We start from the raw sequence: 16,336 nt of genomic DNA, 5'->3' as shown, positions 1-16,336 counted from the left end.
CAGAAGAAGAGGAAACAGAGAGGGGAGCAGAAGGTATATTGGAGAGAATTATTGGAGAGAATTTCCCCAATATGGCAAAGGGAGCAAGCATCAAAATCCAGGAGGTTCAGAGAACCCCCCTCAAAATCAATAAGAATAGGTCTACACCCCGTCACGTAATAGTAAAATTGACAAGTCTTAGTGACAAAGAAAAGATCCTGAAAGCAGCCCGGGAAAAGAAGTCTGTAACGTACAATGGTAAAAATATTAGATTGGCAGCAGACTTATCCACAGAGACCTGGCAGGCCAGAAAGAGCTGGCATGATATATTCAGAGTACTAAATGAGAAAAACATGCAGCCAAGAATACTATATCCAGCTAGGCTATCATTGAAAATAGACGGAGAGATTAAAAGCTTCCAGGACAAACAAAAACTGAAAGAATTTGCAAATACCAAACCAGCTCTACAGGAAATATTGAAAGGGGTCCTCTAAGCAAAGAGAGACCCTCAAAGTAGTAGATCAGAAAGAAACAGAGACAATATACAATAACAGTCACCTTACAGGCAATACAATGGCACTAAATTCATATCTCTCAATACTTACCCTGAATGTTAATGGGCTAAATGCCCCAATCAAAAGACACAGGGTATCAGAATGGATAAAAAAACAAAAACCATCTATATGTTGCCTACAAGAAACTCATCTTACACCTGAAGACACCTCCAGGTTTAAAGTGAGGGGGTGGAAAAGAATTTACCATGCTAATGGACATCAGAAGAAAGCAGGAGTGGCAATCCTTATATCAGATCAATTAGATTTTAAGCCAAAGATTATAATAAGAGATGAGGAAGGACACTATATCATACTCAAAGGAACTGTCCAACAAGAAGATCTAACAATTATAAATATCTATGCCCCTAACGTGGGAGCAGCCAACTATATAAACCAATTAATAACAAAATCAAAGAAACACATCGACAAGAATACAATAATAGTAGGGGATTTTAACACTCCCCTCACTGAAATGGACAGATCATCCAAGCAAAAGATCAACAAGGAAATCAAGGCCTTAAATGACACACCTGACCAGATGGACATCACAGATATATTCAGAACATTTCATCCCAAAGCAACAGAATACACATTCATCTCTAGTGCACATGGAACATTCTCCAGAATAGATCACATTCTTGGTCCTAAATCAAGTCTCAACCGGTATCAAAAGATTGGGATCATTCCCTGCATATTTTCAGACAACAATGCTCTAAAGCTAGAACTCAATAACAAGAGGAAATTTGGAAAGAACCCAAATACATGGAGACTAAACAGCATCCTTCTAAAGAATGAATGGGTCAACCAGGAAATCAAAGAAGAATTGAAAAAATTTATGGAAACAAATGATAATGAAAACACAACGGTTCAGAATCTGTGGGACACAACAAAGGCAGTCCTGAGAGGAAAATATATAGCGGTACAAGCCTTTCTCAAGAAACAAGAAAGGTCTCAGGTACACAACCTAACCCTACACCTAAAGGAGCTGGAGAAAGAACAAGAAAGAAACCCTAAACCCAGCAGGAGAAGAGAAATCATAAAGATCAGAGCAGAAATCAATGAAATAGAAACCAAAAAAACAATAGAACAAATCAACGAAACGAGGAGCTGGTTCTTTGAAAGAATTAATAAGATTGATAAACCCCTGGCCAGACTTATCAAAAAGAAAAGAGAGAGGACCCAAATAAATAAAATCATGAATGAAAGAGGAGAGATCACAACGAACACCAAAGAAATACAGACAATTATAAGAACATACTATGAGCAACTCTACGCCAACAAATTTGACAATCTGGAAGAAATGGATGCATTCCTAGAGACATATAAACTACCACAACTGAACCAGGAAGAAATAGAAAGCCTGAACAGACCCATAACCAGTAAGGAGATTGAAACAGTCATCAAAAATCTCCAAACAAACAAAAGCCCAGGGCCAGACGGCTTCCCGGGGGAATTCTACCAAACATTTAAAGAAGAACTAATTCCTATTCTCCTGAAACTGTTCCAAAAAATAGCAATAGAAGGAAAACTTCCAAACTCATTTTATGAGGCCAGCATCACCTTGATCCCAAAAGCAGACAAGGATCCCAACAAAAAAGAGAACTACAGACCAATATCCTTGATGAACACAGATGCAAAAATTCTCGCCAAAATACTAGCCAATAGGATTCAACAGTACGTTAAAAGGATTATTCACCACGACCAAGTGGGATTTATTCCAGGGCTGCAAGGCTGGTTCAACATCCGCAAATCAATCAATGTGATACAACACATTAATAAAAGAAAGAACAAGAACCATATGATACTCTCCATAGATGCTGAAAAAGCATTTGACAAAGTACAGCATCCCTTCCTGATCAAAACTCTTCAAAGTGTAGGGATAGACGGCACATACCTCAATATTATCAAAGCCATCTATGAAAAACCCACCGCAAATATCATTCTCAATGGAGAAAAACTGAAAGCTTTTCCACTAAGGTCAGGAACACGGCAGGGATGTCCGTTATCACCACTGCTATTCAACATAGTACTAGAAGTCCTAGCCTCAGCAATCAGACAACAAAAGGAAATTAAAGGCATCCAAATCGGCAAAGAAGAAGTCAAACTATCACTCTTCGCAGATGATATGATACTCTATGTGGAAAACCCAAAAGATTCCACTCCAAAACTGCTACAACTTGTACAGGAATTCAGTAATGTGTCAGGATATAAAATCAATGCACAGAAATCAGTTGCATTTCTCTACACCAACAACAAGACAGAAGAAAGAGAAATTAAGGAGTCCATCCCATTTACAATTGCACCCAAAACTATAAGATACCTAGGAATAAACCTAACCAAAGAGACTAAGAATCTATACTCAGAAAACTATAAAGTACTCATGAAAGAAATTGAGGAAGACACAAAGAAATGGAAAAATGTTCCATGCTCCTGGATTGGAAGAATAAATATTGTGAAAATGTCTATGCTACCTAAAGCAATCTACACATTTAATGCAATTCCTATCAAAGTACCATCCATTTTTTTCAAAGAAATGGAACAAATAATCCTAAAATTTATATGGAACCAGAAAAGACCTCGAATAGCCAAAGCAACATTGAAAAAGAAAGCCAAAGTTGGTGGCATCACAATTCCGGACTTCAAGCTCTATTACAAAGCTGTCATCATCAAGACAGCATGGTACTGGCACAAAAACAGACACATAGATCAATGGAACAGAATAGAGAGCCCAGAAATGGACCCTCAACTCTATGGTCAACTCATCTTCGACAAAGCAGGAAAGAATGTCCAATGGAACAAAGACAGCCTCTTCAATAAATGGTGTTGGGAAAATTGGACAGCCACATGCAGAAAAATGAAATTGGATCATTTCCTTACACCACACACGAAAATAGACTCAAAATGGATGAAGGATCTCAATGTGAGAAAGGAATCCATCAAAATCCTCGAGGAGAACACAGGCAGCAACCTCTTCGACGTCAGCCGCAGCAACATCTTCCTAGGAACATCACCAAAGGCAAGGGAAGCAAGGGCAAAAATGAACTATTGGGATTTTATCAAGATCAAAAGCTTTTGCACAGCAAAGGAAACAGTGAACAAAACCAAAAGACAACTGACAGAATGGGAGAAGATATTTGCAAATGACATATCAGATAAAGGGCTAGTGTCCAAAATCTATAAAGAACTTAGCAAACTCAACACCCAAAGAACAAATAATCCAATCAAGAAATGGGCAGAGGACATGAACAGACATTTCTGCCAAGAAGACATCCAGATGGCCAACAGACACATGAAAAAGTGCTCCATATCACTCGGCATCAGGGAAATACAAATCAAAACCACCATGAGATATCACCTCACACCAGTCAGAATGGCTAAAATTAACAAGTCAGGAAATGACAGATGCTGGCGAGGATGCGGAGAAAGGGGAACCCTCCTACACTGTTGGTGGGAATGCAAGCTGGTGCAACCACTCTGGAAAACAGCATGGAGGTTCCTCAAAATGTTGAAAATAGAACTACCCTATGACCCTGCAATTGCACTGCTGGGTATTTACCCTAAAGATACAAACATAGTGATCCGAAGGGGCACGTGCACCCGAATGTTTATAGCAGCAATGTCTACAATAGCCAAACTATGGAAAGAACCTAGATGTCCATCTACAGACGAATGGATAAAGAAGATGTGGTATATATACACAATGGAATACTATGCAGCCATCAAAAGAAATGAAATCTTGCCATTTGCGATGACGTGGATGGAACTAGAGGGTATCATGCTTAGCGAAATAAGTCAATCGGAGAAAGACAACTATCATACGATCTCCCTGATATGAGGGAGAGGAGATGCAACATGGGGGGTCGAGGGGGTAGGAGAAGAGTAAATGAAACAAGATGGGATTGGGAGGGAGACAAACCATAAGTGACTCTTAATCTCACAAAACAAACTGAGGGTTGATGGGGGGAGGGGGTTGGGAGAGGGGGTGGGGTTATGGATATCGGGGAGGGTATGTGCTATGGTGAGTGTTGTGAAGTGTGTAAACCTGGCGATTCGCAGACCTGTACCCCTGGGGATAAAAATATATGTTTATAAAGCTGTAAAAAAAAAAAAAAAAAAAAAAGAAAGAAAGGATGAATCCCCAAGTTTTGTAGCAACATGGACGGGACTGGAAGAGATTATGCTGAGTGAAATAAGTCAAGCAGAGAGAATCAATTATCATATGGTTTCACTTATTTGTGGAGCATAACAAATAGCATGGAGGACAAGGGGAGATGGAGAGGAGAAGGGAGTTGAGGGAAATTGGAAGGGGAGGTGAACCATGAGAGACTATGGACTCTGAAAAACGATCTGAGAATTTTGAAGGGGTGGGGGGTGGGAGATTGGGGGCACCAGGTGGTGGGTATTGTAGAGGGCACAGATTGCATGGAGCACTGGGTGTGGTGCAAAAATAATGAATACTGTTATGCTGAAAAAAATAAAAAATTTAAAAAAAAAAAAAAAAAAGGCCCCAAACTGGAACTGAGTCCTTGTGAGACTCCTGGATTAGGGAAGGCAGGGACTGCATGCAAGGAAAAGGAAAGTCATGAGCAAAAGCCTGGAGAAGACACAGATAGCACAGTGCTACAGAGAGAGAAGGCATCTGAAAATTATTTGTGTGGGTTGAAGTGGGATAAGCAAAGAAGGAAAGGGGGGATAAAAAGGAGGAAGGATAACATCAAAAGAAGTTTCAGGGTTTTGTGGGTTTTTTTGAATTTTTAACACAAAATATTAAAAAGTACATGCAATTTTAGTTCTTTGTTGGAAGTCTCCTGTGGAAAACTACTCTCTAAACAGCACAAATAAACGAATTACTAAATATTGGATTCACTTTTAAGGAAAGTGAATAAACCCCTCATTGGGCAGGGGGTTGGGGGGATGTTCAGCTCCCTGAGGCAGCTGGCCTTGTACAGCGAGCTAAATGTCATTACTTCCTAGCATGAGTGTGCTTTCCTCACTAAGATAAGACTTGATTACACCTTTCCTTTTTAGGATCCCTGAGGGCTGGGTAATTCTATGTTGGTGGTATTCTTCTTGAACTAAATAAAAATAACTCTCCACATGTTGAGGGGACAGAGTAGGAAGAAGGAGTCAAGTAAGATACTAAGAATATACTTAATTGAATCATTCCATTTATTGTATAGGAGTCAAAGATTCTCAGCAATAGGATTTTCTAAAATAAATCAACCAATATAGAGGAAGTGACAGTCCCTTGCCTTAATTCGAATCTCTCAAGAGACAACAATGATAATATCTACCAGTTATTAGGACTGTGTACCAAATGTGTGCTGAGGCTTCCATATAATCTATCGCCAAGACCACTTTGAAAGTTGGGCATTATTAATTGCATTAGGAAATACTCAGTAGGGGCGCCTGGGTGGCTCAGTGGGTTAAAGCCTCTGCTTTCGGCTCAGGTCATGATCCCAGGGTCCTGGGATCGAGCCCCATGTCAGGCTTTCTGCTCAGCAGGGAGCCTGCTTCCCCCCCCGCCTCTGCCTGCCTCTCTGCCTGCCTCTCTGCCTACTTGTGATCTCTCTCTGTCAAATAAATAAATAAAATCTTAAAAAAAAAAAAGGAAATACTCAGTAAATGATTGTTAAATGAGTGAATAAAAGCTCCACCTAGCCAACTGCTCCAGAAGCAGTTCAATCCACTCATCCAACAATAAAAATTGAGGATATGCCATGTGCCATGTACCTAGCAAATCCTGCAGCTTCCCAGGAATCTGAGCCCTGTTGGCCCTTAAAGAAAAAACAAATAGCCATGCAAATTTATAACCATCCATGGTACCTGGCACATATTAAATATTTGCCAAATGATTGGACAGATGAATGAATGAATGAATGAATGAGTACAAGAACAGCAAAGGCGTCCCCAAGCCAATATACTGAGGAACCCTTCCAAAGACGAAAGAAAGAACCCACATTGCTTCATTCCGAAACGGACGACCAAAAGAAGGTTTTTTCTTGCACTGTGTGGGAGCAGTAACTTCTATCCCCACTTCTACCCTTCTCACACTGCTGCACACTACCCCGGAGCCAAAGGGAAGGAAGAATGCAACAAAGAGAGAAACTGAACATCGCCAGTCCTTGCCTTAACAATAAAAGAGTTGGGACAAATTCAATGGATTTGATCAATGGATCTAACAAAATAATTTGAGACTTTATGGCTTATTGATCAAGGAACTATGCCTGAGAGGTGCCCATCCATCACCTCTGAGGCCAGAGAACTCCCAGAGAAAACACTGCTCCTGCTGCAAATCACAGTCACCCCTCGGAATTCAAAAGTTCAATGGCTCTGTCTACCAGAAAAACCTTAGCAGGAACTAACAAGGCAATATTCTTTCTGCAGGAGGGGAGAATGAACAGTTAGGTGGCACAATGAACCAGAAACAGAGTACACATCTTGGATATCATCCTCACCATGACCTTGTCAGATAAGTGATGGAATCCGCATTCCACAGACAAGGAAAATGAGGTTCAAAGCATTTAATTGCCCCCATCAGACACACACACACACAGCCGGGAAGTGCATTTGTACCAGATCTTTCTAGTTTCTACCCCGCTCTTCCTCTCTACCCAGTTCATCAGACTCTACAGGGATGTGTTTTCTATGGGAGTCAAAGCCAGAATATCTCTACAGGAAGGAATTATAATATCTAGCTCAAAATAGTGATTAGAATCCTCTAGAATTCATTTTTCAAGGAAAAAATTATCGAGCAGCTCCAAGTTTTCTAAACCCTGGGATCCAACACTGAACAGAGGTAGACAAAGGCCTTGCCCTCATGGAGTTCACCTGGGCTGAGAGGCAGAAAATGCTTAATAAAGAAGGTGTGTGTGTGTGTGTGTGTGTGTGTGTGTGTGTGTAACAAGTTTACCTAACCACCTGAATTCAGTGAACTGTGAAGCAAAATCTTTATTTTATTTTTAATCATCATGATCGCATTTAAATTCGCTATGCTGAAGCTTTCTTCCTGACCCTGGGTGAAATCTAGAGCACCTAGTGAAGCATTTCTCACCATTTTCAGGTCTTATTGAACAGTCTCATTCTCAGAAATTTTAAGGATTAATCCAAATTAATATCAAATATTATCGATATTGATTTTGGGGTTTAAGCGTGTCTTCTATCTTGGGCTGAGAAATGCATTCCTGTCTCTTTAGTCCTTTTCACTCCTGATTTTTTGGTCTCAGATTCCTTCAAGGCTGGTGGGGAGGAAGGAGGGAGAGGGATGCAGAGAGGGAGTCGGGACAGCTAGAGGGCAGGACAGGTGAGTTCCACAGACTGCAGTCTGGCCCTTTCTCTTGGGGGCACTTTGGAGGCCCTTTGATGTTCTTATCTCACTAAGGATCTCTCTCAGGAGCATTTCCTGGCAAGAGTCTTGCCTCCCAATCAAGTGACCTCCCAACTCATGACTACTCTGACCCTGCTCACCCACTCACCCTTCTTCCCATACAGATCCCTCCAGTGATAGTCAACATTACCCCTCCAGCCTTTTCGTGGGTGCCTTTGGTTGCAGGAAACTGTCTTGGGTAAGAGCTTGCTCAAGAAGACTCAAAGCTGGTTACATTATTCAGACTAACCTGATCTGCTGGAAGGTGTGAGTACTACCGTCCGTGAATGAAGCTTGCTCTCCCTGTGGCCCTGCCCTGTGGCTCCAGCCAGCCCCTCAGAGTCCTACCTTGGGTCTAGACAGGAAGGAATCTGGCACCCATCTCCGCATCCACCAGTCTCCCACTTCCACCAAAATCCAGAGACAGGGGTCACATTTGCTGAGTAATTTTCTTGAAGACCATGTAGTTGGCTTATGTTAAAGAGGAAATTCTCCTTCCCCCAGAGAGAGGGAGTCAAGGCCCTGCACAGCCACTGGCAATCCTCTTTATGGGGGTCCTTCCTCTCATCAATCATCTCACTTCTGCTTACCTGCCCTTGAGAGGGGTGAAGGGGTAAGTGCTGCTGGACAATTTAAAGTCCCCTCTCACAGATATACTAGAAGTTCTGACACTTGTTCTTAAAGTGTACAAGCAATTAACACTTTTTGCTTTCCCCTTTGCAACCTCAGATAAATACAAGACGACAGAACACCTTTCATCATACAACCTGTTATATACATGATACAATTTCACTTAGGAATGAGTGTTACAGAAAATCGCAAAGCACAGAAAGTTCAGAGAACACCAAAGAGAGTATCAAGGTGGTAGGAGCCACTCCACATAAGATGGGAAGAGAAAGGCACTCACAGGAACAGACACTGAAGCAGAAACCTGAATGGAATAAGGAGTGAGTCATGCCAACAGCAGGAGCAAGAGCATGAAACAGAAGATACCACCAATGATCAAGCCCTGATGGGGGACACTAAGTTTGTGCAGGAATTGGGAAGATGGCTAATGAGGACAGAGTTAGGTGAAGGGAAGATGTGGCAGAAGTTAGTGGAAGAGGGGTAAGTGGAAGCCAAACAATGTGAGACTTCCAGATCATAGAAAGGCAGTAGGATTTGTCCCCAAGAGGGATGGAAGTCACTGGAGAGTTTCAAGCTGGATGGTATCACGAGTCTGATTTTGTGTTTCAAGCATCACCAGCTGTTATGTGGAGAATAAACAATGGAGTTACAATCATCCACATGTGCAAATGAGGCTGAGGATCTAGTGAGGGCATCGTGTGGGATGTGTCTGTTCTGCTTAGTTGGAAAACTTACACACACACACAGCAATGAAGCAACAATGGCAGATGCTGAGGAAAAACCACGCCTGTTCTCCCCTGGACCTTATCTAGTCTGACGTGTGAAACTTGAGGCTAGAGGTTAAAAGCAACATTTTCAATGGGACACCTGGGTGGCTCAGTCGGTTAAACATCTGCCTTCGGCTCAAGTCATGATCCCAGAGTCCTGGGATCAAGTAAGTCCCACATCCAGCTCTCTGTTCACCTGGGGGTGGTGGTTCTGCTTCTCCCTCTACCTCCGCCCCTCCCCCCGCTTGTGCTCTCTCTCTGACAAATAAACAAATAAAATCTTTAAAAAAAAATTTTTTTAAGAATATATTTGAGATCACAGAAATAGGTTAACTCAGTATAGTAAAATGAAAATGTACTCAAGAACAAGTCTTTAGGGAAGTGTATTTGGACTCTCTTGCTCAAAACATATCATGCCATCCTTGGTAGCTTAAAACAGAAAAACAACATTTTGTAACATCTGATGGTTTCTGTGGGTCAAGAACTGTGAAGGGCTCAGGGCTCAGCCAGCTGGTTCAGGCTCAGGGTCTCGTGTGGCTGCCATCAGATGTTGCGGAAGCTGGCACAGCAGTGCTAGGTAGGTATGCTCCATTTGCCACACAGAAAACTACTTTTGACCATCAGCACTGTTTCGTAGTAAATCAAAAAAAATGGGGGCTAGGATCAAGACATGTATGCATAACACTGGGCACAAAAGTGCTATGTGCCTCTTTTGAATGCCTATACTCCCATAGACTCATGCGTGCACACACGTCCATGAACACATATGTGCACGTGCACACACAACTCAGCCCCCAGAGCCCTTGAACCCCCAACTGTGATTACTTCCACCCTGACCCGTACTTTTTATACACAGTATTGGGGCAACTGGCAACTGTACCCACCATTTCTGTGTACGTAGATGTAGCCTTAGAGAGCTTCCTCTGACCTCCTGGAGAAGAGTTATAGATGGTTGTCCTCTCAGCTCAGGGCAAAGTAATTTCTTTGGAATTCTGCTGTCATCCATCGTCCTCACATGAACAACCTGGAGATGTGGGGTGGCAGAGTGCATGGCTTTGATGCCGTGGATTGGCCAGGCTCCAGCTTCTTACTCTTAGCAACCTTGTTCTGCCATCCGACATTAAATATAGAATGTAAAGGGCACGATGAGAACTCCAGAGTCCCAGACAAATTCTAATTCCTCCTGTCTCTCCATCTATCACCATCTGCTTATCTCTCTATTTTATGGGGTTTATCATCCCAGTGCTTTGTTATTTCCAGTTCCATTATCCTGCTACATCCTAATCCATACCTTCAGAGTGGGACACGAAGCTTGCTGGTATCAGAACTACTAGGGATACCATTAACATATCAACAAACCAAAAAGCAGCTTGCCAGAATCCTCAGTGAAGGAGAAATGAGTAAAAAAATCATCAAATGGCAGAAAACAACTTTATATAAAAGAGTTACCCAAAAGAGGAAACTTCTAGAATTTTTGCAGCATGTGTACACTCTGCCCAGTCTGTGCCTTTTATATCTGCAGCTACTCCAAAACACTATAAATGTCAAAACATTGGGCAAATACATACTATGGTATATTGGGAAGAGCTGCATTAAATTTTATAGACCCCAGATCAAAATGTACCTCTTCTATCACCATTAGTGCAAGGCCACCAGAAGTTGGTTTTATAATCTTCAGTGATACTCTGGGCCTGGACCTGATCTGTTAACTAAGAGAGTGGAGTAGGTAATTTCTCTGTTTCCACTTAGGTTTCTCCTCTGAAGATGCAGAATATTGTGTATGGCATATCACAGTTAAACAGAAGATCCAACTAAAACATTCATTCCCCTACATTCTATTTACCTAAGTTCCACTGTAATAGTGGAATAATAGTAACAATAGCTACGTCATCTGTCTATAAACCTCATACACTTTCGCATCCATCTATCCCCCATGTAAACTTCAAAGTGTTGTTCAAAACTAATAGCCCATCTTTCTATGCCCTACCAAGTACCCGATATTGAAGGGATAGATGTAATCACATGGCAGGCAAAGAGATTCTTTGGAACAGTGATGGTACAGTTTCCACGGTTCTTCTTTCTGGAGTTAGAAGAATACTTCAGAATCATTCAAATGAAACACAGAACTACAGAAACATAAGTCATACAAAATGTTCCTGTATCAGAGCATTATAATAATCTTTCAAGGACACATGGAAGAAGTACCTAAGCTCAACTCTAAGCCCAAGTCAAGGCTAAGTTTGCATCAACTGCTTAAATATAATGCCTTGTATCTTCAGAGCAAGTTCAAATTTAGGAAACACATTCATAGAGGTTATTTCATCTGAATCTCACAAGGACCCTGAGTCCTTGTAAACTGAAATGGAATTGTTCAGCTCATTTCACAGGCCAAATAACTGAGCTCAAAGTAGATAAGTGACCTGCCCCAAAACACAAATGAACTAGAAATGGGATCAGGACCTAACAGAACCATAGAATTCCAAGTTCTGAGGGACCTTAACAGTCATCCAGTGAGCTTCTCATCTGAGGCTTCAGTTCAAATGCAATGATGGCCAGCTGTTCATCATAACTGGGGCTCTCCTTTCCACGGTGCAGATCTGTAACTGAGATGTGGCCTCCTAATCAGAGACTGCATTCTCCAGTCTTGTATCCTGGAGGAATCATATTACCACTTATCACCAACATAATGTGAGCAAAAGTGATATATGTCACTTCTGAGCACAGATGGGTGAGGAGAAGCTCTCCTTACTCCCTCTTCACCATCTCTTCCCTGACTCAGAGGACACTGAAGCTCAGGGAAGATGGTGGAGCCAAAGACAGCAGGTGCCCTGAATCACCACAAGAAAGAAAGTTACCTACCAACCTGAACACTCACAGGGACTCTACATGAACAGGAAAGAATCTTTTTTTTTTTTTTTAATTTATTTGACAGACAGAGATCACAAGTAGGCAGAGAGGCAGGCAGAGAGAGAGGAGGAAGCAGGCGCCCCGCTGAGCAGAGAGCCCGATGTGGGGCTCGATCCCAGGACCCTGGGATCATGACCTGAGCCAAAGGCAGAGGCTCTAACCCACTGAGCCACCCAGGCGCCCCACAGGAAAGAATCTTAAATTACATTAAGAAACTGACATTAGAGATTTACTTTTTCCATAGTTAGCATTACTAAAAACCTCCCCACACACATACACATACAATCTCCCTGCCTTCAATTAAACACAATGGCAAGGGAGGGGCTCACTCCCACCACAGGCCGGTCATTGCATGTCTGAATGGCTTCTGACTGCTACACAGCCTTCCTTACATTGAGCAGATTTTTTTCTCCGTTATCTCAGTTGGATCATGGTATGCCTTTCGAACACACACAGAACTGATGTAACACCTCTTCCACATGACTCGTGTCTTTCTCTAACCCTTTATTATATTATTTTATTATATTATATTATTATATTATATTATATTATTTCTCTAACCCTTTATTATAGACCAATGATTCTTTATAGAAATCACGTTTCCAAAACAAGATTGTAAGTTTCTCCTCTCTGGCACTGCTGGGTGACCTTCTGGGCCAAGGACAAGGTTTGATTAATGCTAAGTGTCTGATGGAAGCTTGTCCTCATTCTGGAATCACATCTTTTGAAAACATTCACAAATTCATTCAGACCAACTTAGGTTCTTTCCCTGTTGTGTTCCTACAGCACCTTCCATGTCTTTCTATTAAAACCCTTCTCACATGATAGTCAAGTTGTAATCTACCCCTCTACCTGATAAAGGCATCTGAGCAGAGCCTACCAGCAACAGCAAGAAGTCCGCTCACCATTAGTTCATCACACACAGAACCACAGCTTGTACAACTCCAGGGGGTGCCATTCCCTCATGGACCTCAAGTTTGTGCTGTAAGGTGGCTCTGAGCACAGAAGGTCTGGGGGCCCAGGAGGGATGCAAAGGTGCCATTCTTTACTCTTTATCTCAGGCTACCTCTCAGCCCACTTTGTGGTACCTGGAGAGCTTATATTCCTTTTCCCCTTCTCACAGCTTTTCTCTCACTCCCACTCACTGCACCTACACAAACCCCATCTCCATCCTATCCCAGACATCCTTCATGTCCTGCATTCAAGCAGAGCAGACATAATAAGTTTAGAAAAGAGACAATGTATTTCCAGCCTGCTCACAGGGATACCTCTCCTAGCACTGCTTGCAGAATCCTTACATTAGGACATCTTGCCCAGGGGAAGATGAGGGAGGAGACTGAGCTGCTAGATGGGGAGTCAGAAAGGATGAAAGACATTGAAAACTCCGTCACTTCTTTATTTGCTTATATGTCCTCTCCTCTGACTTACTGCATATTTATTAATTCACTTACTTAAAACTTCTCTCACATTTACTAGGTACTAGGGATTGTTCTAGGCATTTTGCAAATGTGAACTCACTTTACCCTCATAGTCCCTCTATAAGCAGCGTCTCCTGTCATCTCCATTTTACAAATGAGGAAACTGGAGACAGAGGTCTTGTGACTTCCCAATGTCACCAGTCAGAGCTGCTGTAGGATCTGAACCCAGAACCCATGCTGTTAACTGCTTACTCTCTGCTGCCACTGAGAAGGGCTCCTTCAGAGCTTGCTTGGAGGTTTGGATGGGGGAACACAGGGACTCATATACCCTAGACCAAAAATGGTCCTCCTGTATCCGGGAAGGTCATCCTCTTTGACCAAGTGTGCAGCTTTGGAAGGGATGCAGATGGAGCGGTGAGGAAGGGAGGAGGGGACAGCCACCTAGCCAGCCAGATCTGCCAAATCAACCCTGGCGATCCGGGGAGTGACAGATGTCACAGCCAGATTGCCCTCACATCCTAGAGGAGCTCTTTGAAAATAGAGACTGGATCACACTGTTGTATCCTCACAAGCTGGCACTAGTCTCTGCAAGACAGGAGGCATTAAAAAGAGCTTGAATCCATGAGTGAGTGAGTGAGTGAGTGAGTGAGTGAGTGAGTGAATGAATGAATGAAAATCTCACCTGATTTACTCGGAAAGGGTGCCCTGAGTGGGAACCGCACCATGAGTTTGCAGCCATTTCCAGGCACACGTTGTCTCTGGGGTTATTGCTTCCCACAACAGAACAGAGAGAGGCACCCAATGCTTCTCCCCGATGCCTAAGGACAAGCTGAAATCAGTCTCCCCAGTTGCAGACAGACACATAAAGGGGAACGTGGTAATCCTCTCCCCTTCAAAATGTATTCTCTGAACATCTAGCCCCAGAGAAGATGCGTCCGGAGAAAAGCATGAGGTCCTCTGTTCCAGGGGCCCCTCCCAGCAGAAAGCAGTCTGTTATGTGCCCCAGCAATATGAAGCTACCCGGATAACATCCCTTCTGAGGCACAGGTGTCGACAGGGGAGAGTGGCCACCAGAGCTGCTGGTATTTCTGCGGGAAATAGTCTTGTGTGGATCTGTTTGCTCACCTGTATGGCTTCGTTTGCCTTGGTCTCCTCAACAGGTTGGAGAGGATTCCTGGTTTGCCATTTTAGAAATAAGGAAAGTAAACCGAGGCTCACTGTGTTTCATTGACATGCCTAGGTTCTCAGGGCTGATAAACTGAACTTTGGATCGGGATATTGGATACGAACCCCTTGCTTTTCATTTTTGCAAATGCCATTTTTTGGAAATGTAGAGGGAATAAACCTTAAGCAGATGCAGAATAGCCCTATGATGCTGGGCCTCTGTGTGGGTTTCATCTATCACTTGCCCTCCTTGCCTTCTCCGAACCATCCTTGACAGAGTTCCTATGGCCTCCTTGGAAAATCCCACCTTGGACTGGAGGCCAACAATTCCCTTTTGCTACGCAAATTCCTGAAAGTGTGACGTCAGAACCCTCCATGGACTGAGAAGGAGAAGAGCACCAGTCCCACCTCTTCTAGCTAGCAGCTGTGACTGTGAATGAATCATTTAACCTCTCTGGACTGACTTTTCGTATTTTTGTACATAAAACAAAGGGATTGGATTAAACATGTGCTGGGTCCCCAGTGGGTTGACACTGATACTGTAGGTGAGCTTCATGGCACGCAAACCCAATGAAAGGCAGTACAATTAGGTAGAGATTATCCAGACCTTAACCAGAGACAAGAGGCTGTGAACGCTCGTTGGCGATCTAGGAAACAGATTCGAGAATTTATTGTAGACTGCTGAGGATGTCAGCCCAATGTGCTGTGGCCGCGAAGGTCAACAAAATGATGAGTGTTATCCAAAAGGGTATTGTAAAACGGAAAGCAGAACACATTTAGCATTTACCCAGAAAACAGAGCCAGTCGATAGACTTGGAAAGGCAAGGCTCTGCAAGCTGCTCCATGTCTGGAAGCAGACTGAGGAATTAGAACAAATCTGGAATGAGAAAATGTTAATGGCTGAGAGCATGGAAAGTGGTAATCATTGAAGGACAGCCTGAAAAGATTTAAATTACACTATGATTATGAAAAAGCAATTCTCTGTCATTAGTATCCCATATAATATTTAATAACACTCCTTAATTTAGTTATGCATACATATTTAAAACTCTCAGATTAAATAAAGTAAAATGTTATTTTAGAAATAATGCTGCTCTCACTCACATTTTGTGAAACAATTAAACTCTTCATGTGCACCTCTAGTAGGAGTAACTTTTCCATTATTTAAGTCACATTTTGAATCATCTCACACAGTTTTACAAAGCACATCCTCTCACTGCCACTGAAGCCATCCAAGATGGGGAACTTCTGAAGCCACAAATGATGCTTCAACCAGAAATCATGTTCCAACTCACAAGCTCCCACTCACATAGCACTTGGGACTAGACATCATTTCATTCATCCTGTAATTATAATCATAATCATTAGAACACTATAATTTGTGATATATTCTCTCTAAAACTTTAACCACTCATCAGTACTGCCTTTTAAAGTTGTTTCCAGTGACATCAAACACTTGCCGTTGTGAGATTATACCTTCAGAAATAATGACTAAATTACTAATATCTTTGCCCTTCTTTTATTTTAACAATTTCATCAGATGATTTCTCTAAG

This window comes from Lutra lutra, chromosome 15, assembly GCF_902655055.1.
Source record: "Lutra lutra chromosome 15, mLutLut1.2, whole genome shotgun sequence".
NCBI classification, from domain to species: domain Eukaryota; kingdom Metazoa; phylum Chordata; class Mammalia; order Carnivora; family Mustelidae; genus Lutra; species Lutra lutra.
The sequence above is the reverse complement of the archived record's forward strand: the minus strand, read 5'-3'. Positions refer to the sequence as shown.